Genomic DNA, 6233 nt, shown 5'->3' with positions numbered 1-6233 from the left:
TCTTCAAATATTCAGAGTTTAGTGTCAATGCAAAACTTGAAGCTTGTTGGCCTAAAGTCTCACGATAGCCACATCTTAATGCAACAATTGTTACCTGTAGCTATTCGTGGAATTTTACCCAAAAATGTTAGACAAACTATAACGCGTTTGTGTGCATTCTTCTCTTCAATTTGTAGCAAAGTCATTGATCCTTTAAAGTTAGATGAACTTCAAGCCGAAATTGTTATCATCTTGTGTCAGCTAGAGATGTTTTTCCCTCCATCATTTTTTGACATCATGGTACATTTACTTGTTCATGTGGTGAGAGAAATCAAGTTTTGTGGACCAGTATACTTAAGATGGATGTATCCCATTGAACGTTACATGAAGATTTTGAAAGGGTATGTGAAATATCAATATTGTCCAGAAGCTTCAATGATCGAAAGATATATTGCTGAAGAAAGTGCCAAGTTTTGTTCAGATTACATGGCAAAAGCAAAACCGATAGGAGTTCCTCACAGATCATGGTTGAACAGGTGTTCTATAAGTAACAACATCCGAAGTGTGAGTGTGGTTACCAAAAATCGTGAAGAGTTGATGCAAGCACACCTATACATATTGAACAACACAAATGAGGTAATGCCTTACTTATCTGCACACAAAGTCATTGTGAAAGAGAACAATCCAAGACAATCATAGAAATGGCATTTGATGGAGCATAATAGAACATTCATGCCTTGGTTTAAATTTGAGGTTTTGAAAGATTCGCAATGCTCTGAGACTTTGATGTAGTTAGCAAATGGGTTGAAATTTGATGTCATCTGTTGTACAAGTTATGAAATCAATAATTGCACATTCTATACAAAGTCTCTTGATGATAAAAGCACAATACAAAATAGTGGAGTCAATCTTGAAGCTGAGTCGCTACAATTTTCTACATCTAAAGATCAAAATCCTGTAGTAGGATCAATGACATACTATGGTGTAATACAAGAGATATGAGAGGTTGATTATACCATGTTTACTATTCCATTGTTTAAATGTAAGTGGATTGACAATAAGAGTGGTGTCAAAATAGATGAATCAGGAATGACTCTAGTGGATTTTCGAAAGGTGGGTTATCGAGACGAGCCATTTATCATGGCACAACAAGCATCTCAGGTTTTCTATGTTAAAGATCCTGCAACTGAACATTGGTTTGTCGCTCTTCATGGAAAAAAACAGATTGATCCTAATGAAGAGAATATGAGTGATCTTAATATTGTTGTCGCCCACCCATTTAGAAGAACGACAACCGTTGATGAAATCCATCTAGTTGATGATGTACATGCAATTCGAGAAGATCACAATGAAGGAATATACATATGACCAATCAATAACTTTATGTACGAATTTCATGTTCTTGTTAAAATTTAGGTGTTTTGTTAAATAATGTTTTATATATTATTTTATATGTTGCTTATTAATGGTTTTTTATGTTTTCATTTCACAGATACATGGATGAAGCACCTACTAAGAGACCCACCAGAGGAGCCACTAGGTTGAGAGAGCTCTTAATTAGAAGAGCTAAAGGTCAGAAAACACATGTTGATATTAACGTCGACACTGGTGAGCCTAGTGGTCGTTCTGGGGACGTCTTCAAAAGCTATTTAGGAATGTTGGCACGAGAGAGAATATCAATCCTTACGCCATCTTTTGATCATGTCACTGAAGCTGATCGGGAAATGATATGGCAAGATTTATTGGTAACTAATATTAATGTTATTAACGTTATACTTTGATTTTGTTGATAATATGATAAATATTGTTGATGACATTTTCTATATTGCAGCTAACATTTGATATTCCAAATGTGTCGACGCTAAGACAAAAATGTTTGTTATCGGTGGCTGAGAAATTTTGTGGTTTTAGGACCAAGTTGACGTCTAGGTATGTCTTTGGACATAAAAAGAATGAAAATCCATTGTTGAAATACACTTGGATTGATGAAGACACATGGCGTCAATTTCTTGAGCTTCGAACATCTGAGGGATGGCAGGTATGTTTATTTGAAATCATCAATAGCACAATTGATAATTATGCAAAATTTTAACTAATTCATAAAGTGGGTTTTATATGTTACAGGTAAAGAGGAAAAAGGCTCAAAGCATAAGTGCTCAAAATAAAAACCCGCACATATTATCTCGTGGTGGGTATAGAAAACTTGAAGAGAAGATAATGACAGAAAAGAAAAAATCTAGGCCCCCACCTTCTGAGGGTGAAGATACTGAGCCTCCTTCACCACCATCATGTCATCAGAAGTGGAAGTTAGCCCGTTTACGCTCATCGGGCAACTACACTTCTGACTCTACACGAGAAATCTCTAATAAAATTGTAAGATACAATTCTTATCTAAATTGCTCGTTCATGTTTTATATTGTATTTTTATTTATAAATTTTTTTGTTACATTGTAGGATTCGTTGGTTGAGCAGACCTCCCAAGGAGGATTCATTCCAGAAGGTCGTCATGACATACTTGCTGCTTCAATTGGACGACCTGAGCACCCTAGACGTGTGCGTGGTGTTGGATCAGGAGTCGGCATACGCCAATTTTTCGGTTCCTCCTCTCGTCAGTCTTCATGCAGTCATGGTGCTGATTATGAACAAAGAATGAAGGAAATGATCATGACGCAGGTGAGAGAAGAACTTATGCACCAATTTGAGCATTATGGCATTCGTTCGCCAGTGGATCCTCCGCCAGAACTAGACCCATTTGTGCCTCCCACGGGTAAATTTGTTTTCTATAAGTTATGAATTGAATAAATGATATTTAATAAAGTAATTGAATAACATTAATAAATCATTGACTCTAACAGGTAGAAGCGGAAAGGAGAGTTGTTCAGCTCCACCCGGGGATGACATGGATGACACTCATCCATGTCAGCTATATATTTGGGATGGTACAGAGAAGACACTAGTGGCTCGTGGAAAAGTATTTGAGGCAGCCACAGTACTTCATGGCATGGATTTATCAAAGGATGAGGTTAAGGTCACGGTAGAGAAGGTTCTCATGTCGTATGCTTTAGTTCCTGTGCCCACAGATGAGGTGTATACTGTGGCACAAACATTCCAGTGTTTTCTCGCCTGGCTTAGAGATTTGGTTGTTACTGACTCCCCGGTACTGACTCCCCGGTACAAACTCTTAAACCCACAAATATACTACATTTTTAAGTTTACATGTTTATTATGTTCAAACTTAAATTATATTCCATTTTAACTGAAATTGCATCAATATAGGAAAAACCTCAATCAAAGAAGATTCTTCTCTCTTTGGACGATCCTCTTGGTGCATTGCTCCAACTTGCAGAAATCATAGCTGATAATCCGATGCAGATTCCTTGGGATGCTAACATTTTTGGGAGAGATCTTGACATCCCACTTTACTTGCATTCCCAAGATGTCTTGGAGCTTGCACGGGGACAAGAGGAACTGAATATTACCATTATTCAGTTATGGATGATGTAAGTCTTTCAATCATTATATATAGTTATATGATATATTTATCTATTTACTTATATCAAATCAATTTTATGTTTAGGTATTTGTCTGGTGTCACTAAAACTATGGGACTGAATGATGTATATGGGTTTGTAGACCCCCAACTCACTCATGAAGGAAACAAGTTTGATGACATTCAATCATATGTCACTGGATGCTTTCAACGCGGAAAAGAAATTTATTTTGTCCCTTATATTGCTGGGTAAGTCATTTTTGTTAACTTATGAATATAATCTATCATTTTAATGCATAACAATAAATTTATTTTCTTCTCAGACATCATTGGCAATTACTTGTGGTTTCCCTAAGGGAGAACCTTGCTGTGTGGTTTTGCTCTTTGCACCGCCCTCCCCCCAACCATCTTAGACAAGTGATAGATTGGTAAGAAACCTAATCTCAATCTTATGAAAATGACACGGTAATATATTTTTGAATTAAAACAATTACTTTGTAATATTCTAAAGTTTGGTATACTAAAGTTGTCTTTCTATATACTAACTTAATGTCTTATTTTGCAGACATTCAAGAGTCATTTGCCAATTCCCGCGAAGTCCATAAAGTTTGGTAGGATAGCATGTGCAAAATTTATAATTCAAATGTACAATAGTATTGATTAGGATATATGTATTTCGATTGTGTACATTTCAATTATCTTTTAAATGTTTTTGGATTATGGATGTTTGAGGAAATATTCTGTTATGGTTGTGCTGCTGTTTGAAAAATATATGCAGGTCTGAAAAATATATGAATGTGGGAATATATATAAAACAGAAAATTTATTTAAAAAAAAACGCAGGGGAATATGCCTCGGTTCTTACCAAGACCGAGGTAAAAAACTCACATATGGCCTCGGTTCTAACCATAACCGAGGCCAAAAAGCCTGCAAAAATTTGAATTAAAAGAAAAATATTTATCACCTATGGCCTTGGTCCTAACTGACCCGAGGCAGAAAGCTGTGTATATGGCACCGGTTTCAAAACAACCGAGGCATAAAACTAGGTCTATGGCTTCGGGTGATAACCGAGGCCAAAAGGGGTACCTTTTGGCCTCGCCCCAATATGCCTCGGTTCCAGACCCGAGGCAAAATGTGGAAAATAATCGGGGCAGAAAGCCCTCAGTGCACTGGTGCAGAGTCCTCCGCTTGGGCGAGGGTTCGCGAAACCCTGGTTGCTCGTGCAGGTCTCGCCTGGGTGAGTTACTCTAGCCTGGGCGAGATTGACAGATCTCGCCACTGCCTTTCCTGCAACAGTCACATATCAACACCCAAGCAACAGTCCAAGATCGTTCACACATTCATCACAGACATACAGTTCATGCAATACCCAACAAACACCAAAACCAACCAGAAAATCGTTCAAGACTCGAAAAACTCTAACTTCCCCGTACCTGGAAAAAGCTTAGTAGAGATCCTGACAGCACGACCACGGGCACAACAGCTCTAAGGACGAACTATGGGGCTGAAAACAGAGTGGGACAGAACAAAGAGATGGAGTTAGCAAAGGCTCTTAACTGAAATTACGAGAAGGTGAAGAGGGACCAGTACAAACAAGAAGGAATACTTACATGGAGTAGCAAGCTCTCTTAGCTCAACGTGACAGTGAAACAAACCCTAGTAGAGGGGTTGACGGCTGCAGTCCTAGGTTCTGTGAAAATGAGTGAAAAGTGAAACTTAGGGCAACGAATGATGGTTTTATCTACTGGGCCAACCCTTAGGCCCACTTACAAGGGCAACCCCTTAAAATATAGGACAGGGAGAAATGGAAATATTTTTAATGGGCCTTACAAATACTATTTCGATATATTTTATTTAATTATTTTTTAAGTTCTAACTTATTACAATCATATTTTAATTTTTTTCACTATAATTGTATAAATAATTTTTATTTACTATAATATAAAAATTTAATATAATTACAATGAATATTTTTTATCATCATCCAACATACAATTAGCGACGACGTTTCTACCTTTGAACAATTAAGGATTTTGATCAAGCTTCCCCTCTTCTTCAATGAAACATTCGCGACCCAAAAAGCAATGTTTCTACCTTTGGAAAAGAAATTTTCTCTTTTTCAACTTTTTTTCCCACACATGCATCAGGTCCTCATTATGATTTTTAAAACATTTTCAATTAAAAAACAAGGGCCACATCAGGTCCTCATTATGATTTTTTAAAACATTTCAATTAAAAAACAAGGGCCACATGGGACGGTGTAAAAAATGAGTTAAAACTTTGTGTGTAAATATTGTTTTCGTAAAAGGATACATTTTGTTTAGAAATCTAATACACTTCAAATCAAACGTATACGTATGTACATTTTTATTCATAAATTTACAACTCATTTATATTTTTCTTTTTTCTATTTATAAAATTATTGCGTAAAAGACATTTAATTAAAGATAGTTTTTTAAAACTATTTAAATTAATAATATATATATATATATATATATATATATATATATATATATATTGTAAATTTGTTGGTATATATTTGAAAAATTATATTATTATTAGTTATATAATGTTATAAATTAATATATTTGATATTTTGAATTTTTTTATTCTATATATTGCATGTCTTACTGTTTGTTTAGGATTTATATATATAAAAAATAAAATTAAAACTAAAAATAATTCTGATCTAATAATTATAGAATAATTATAGAATAGATTGGAATAAATTGTTAAAAGAATTCTAAAAATAAATAGAGTTGCA

Source organism: Vigna unguiculata, chromosome 9 (genome assembly GCF_004118075.2).
Source record: "Vigna unguiculata cultivar IT97K-499-35 chromosome 9, ASM411807v1, whole genome shotgun sequence".
In the NCBI taxonomy this organism is placed as follows: Eukaryota; Viridiplantae; Streptophyta; class Magnoliopsida; order Fabales; family Fabaceae; genus Vigna; species Vigna unguiculata.
This window is presented reverse-complemented; position numbering follows the sequence as displayed.